This window comes from Hipposideros armiger, unplaced genomic scaffold, assembly GCF_001890085.2.
Source record: "Hipposideros armiger isolate ML-2016 unplaced genomic scaffold, ASM189008v1 scaffold_459, whole genome shotgun sequence".
In the NCBI taxonomy this organism is placed as follows: Eukaryota; Metazoa; Chordata; class Mammalia; order Chiroptera; family Hipposideridae; genus Hipposideros; species Hipposideros armiger.
Window position 1 is genome coordinate 1,014,147 of NW_017731809.1, and position 3,327 is coordinate 1,017,473.

General features: G+C 46.3%; 1 protein-coding gene across 2 annotated transcripts in view; it reads right to left on the reverse strand.

Annotated features, from left to right (window-relative positions):
- FLT1 (fms related receptor tyrosine kinase 1) overlaps positions 1 to 3,327 on the reverse strand; it is a 171,722-nt gene that overhangs the window by 50,549 nt on the left and 117,846 nt on the right. The window lies entirely within an intron of this gene.

Consider the following 3,327-nt stretch of genomic DNA (forward strand, 5'->3'; position numbering starts at 1 on the left):
CAGCCCAGCTCCAGGTTGAGCTGTTGTTCAGCATCTTAGCTGTGGAGGGCAGTGTCACTGGCCCTCATATGTGGGATCCAAACCGGGGTCCTCTGGCATCCCAAGCCAGCTCCCAACCAACGCGCCACTTGGCTGGCCCAAGGAAGCCATTTTAGATAGGCTGTTTCGGGAAGGCTCTCTGAGGAGATGACATCTGAGCAGAGCCCTGAACTATGGAAGAGTGAGCCATAGGAAGATGTGGAAAGGACTGTTTTAGGCCTAGGGAGTCACAAACAGAATGTCCCCGGGGCAAGAGTGAGCTTATGGAGTAGTGACAAGGCCATGGTGACTAAGAGCACAGGGAGATGAGACGAGGCAGGGCCCACAGGCCATGTAAAGATTTACGGTTTTATTGTAAGTACAGAGGAAAGCCATTGGAGGGTTACAAGACTGTGGGGACAAGCGGGGAACAAGGAGAGCAGTTAGCTAGCTATTGAAGTTGTCCAGTGAGAGATATGTGGCTTTATCCTAGAGTGATTGTAAGAATTGCTGGCTTTGGTGATATTTTTGAAGGCAGAACCAATCAGCTTGCTTATGGGTTGGCATGTGGTACATGAAAAGGAGTAATAAAAGTTAATGATTTGAACAGCTGGGAGAAAAATGGTACCTCTCCTGTGCGAGAGCAGGTTCGAAGGAAAAAAATCAAGAGTTGTGTTTTGCACACAGTTTGAGGTGAGTGGTACACACCAGAAGGAGTGTCCGTTGGGAGCTTGGGGGAGACTGGAATTAGAGACAGTATGTGGCATCAACACACAAGAGGCATGGAAAGCCCCACGAATGGAAACAAACCTCATCGGACGTGAGTCCAGGTACAGGAGAGAGCAAGTCTGAAGGCTGAGCACTGGAACTTAGAGGGAGAGGAAGAGGAAGCAGCAAGAGACTAGGAAGGAGTAGTCCCTGAGGCGGCAAGAAAACAGGAGAGCAGGATTCTCAGAACCCAAGGGAAGAGGGGTCAGCTCTGTGCAATACAGCTGAGAGACTAAGAGGAAGGGAGATAGCTGACCATCAGATTCGACAATGAGCCATTTCGGTGCAGTGAGGGAGCAAAAGCATGATTAATGTCACTTAGAGAATAGGAGATGATGAAGTAGAGATGGTGAGCCCATTACTTTGAAGGAGGGAGCTGGAGAACATGAGGCCAAGCAATGAATTCTTTGCTGAAATGTGAAATTTTATAGCATGCTTATGTACTAATAGGAAGAAAGGGAGAGATTACCTGATGGTGCAGGAGACAGATGAATAACGCCAGGAGAAGTGAGAGGGGATAGAATTCAGTGGCCAGACTGACCTTGGATAGGAGTAGGGATAGTTAATTCATTTTAGCAGGAGGGATGGTAGAGTATACAGGAACAAGTAAATTGGACAATTTGGTGATAACATTTTCCCAATAAACAAGAGGTACTCATCTGTTTAAATTCAGGAAGAGGAGGGAATTTTGGAGATTTGAAGAGAGAGAAAAAGGTATGAAATAGTGTGCTGGGAGAGAAAGCAAACAAATTCAGTAGTGAAAAGTTGTAAGATTTCACCTAATGATTATACAACTTTAAATATTGACCTCCCTGCCCCAATATCATAAGTATTCCCCCATATTCTTATGTACTTTTAATATAATCATTTATTATGTGCATATACCCTATTGATTGGCACTAGGTTATATCTAATTGCTCATAACTATAACTAATCATGCAACTAACATCTTCAGTCATAGAGGTTTTTCATATTTCAGGTTATTTCCTTAGCATAGATTTCCAGAAACAGATTTATTAGGTCAAAACCTCTTGATTCATATAACCAAACTGCTTTCCAAAACGATCATACCAATTAGCACTTAAAACAGCAGAGGAGGGCCAGCTGAGTGGCTCGTTGGCTCTGAGCAGCAGGGCCCTGGTTCGGATCCCACATGGGGGCCAGTGACACTGCCCTCTACAGCTATGATGGTGAACAACAGCTCAACCTGGAGCTGGGCTGCTGTGAGTCACCAGCGACGGCGTAGGCTGCAGCCCCTGCTGCAGTGGGCTGCCATAAGCTACCGTATGTAGCCAGCAGCCAGCGTGAGCGACGGACACCTGGTGTGAGCTGCCAAGAGCCGCGGTGAGTGGCGGTCCAGAGACCGGCAACCGATCTGCCTCACACGGGAAGAGCGCAATGATCACAATACCAACATGGGCCAGTGAAGTAACAACATCCTCCACAACTAGATTGAAGAACAAAACGACAGCAACTTGTCTGTTTCCCTTCCCCCGATTCCCCACGCTGTTCCCCTCCCCCAGTTACCCAATAAAATCTTTAAAAAACAAACAAACAAACACAAACAGCAGAGGACAAGAAACTTTTTTATCACTCTCCTGCCAGTACTGAGTAGTATCACCTAAAAAATATAAAACATAAAGCTTTGTTTGATAGATGAAAGTCATTGTTATTGTAATTGATGTTTCTTTGGACATTCTCACATGTATTTGGTAGCCATTTTTTATTTTCAAAGCACCTATGAGTAGCTGAAAAGGTGAGTTCAGAGCTTTGAAATCCTGGCTGAGTAGTTTCCATTCATTGTAGAAGGAAAGAGAAGACCACAAAGATTTTTGAGCAGGAAAAGAAAAGCAGTGTTTAAGGAAGTTTAGTCTAGAAGGAGAATGCAGGATGGATGGGAATGGGGAAAAAGTGGCAATGTGGACATCCAGCTCACCAGTTGTAATTCAGGCAAGGGATGGAGAAGGATCCAAATCTAGATGGTGGGAAAGGAAGGGGAAAGGAAGAAACAGACACTTTGTAGAAACAACCTATAGGAATTAGTGCTTTTTTGGATACAGGAATAGATAGAGATAGGCCAAGTGGGTTCCAGTGTTCTAAGCCCAGATAACGGAAAAAATGAGAGCTTCGCCCCTGCAACCTTGGCTAAACCGTCTAATCTCTTTGCGGCTGTTTCCCCATCTGTAAAATGAGAACAGTACCTACGTTGCCTATTTCATGTTATTGCTGTGAAGTCAGTTGAGATAATTTAAGTGAAAGCATTGAAGCTTTGAAAAGTGTAAGATACAGGGCCGGCCAAGTGGCGCGATGGTTAAGAACTGGCTTGGGACACCAGAGGGCCCCGGTTCGGATCCCACATCTGAGGGCCAGTGACACTACCCTCCACAGCTAAGATGCTGAACAACAGCTCAACCTGGAGCTGGGCTGCTGTGAGTCGCCGGTGACGGCGTAGGCTGCAGCCCCTGTGGCAGTGGGTTGCCATGGGCTACCGTATGTAGCCAGCAGCCAGCGTGAGCGGCCAGCAGCCGCAGTGAGCGGCTG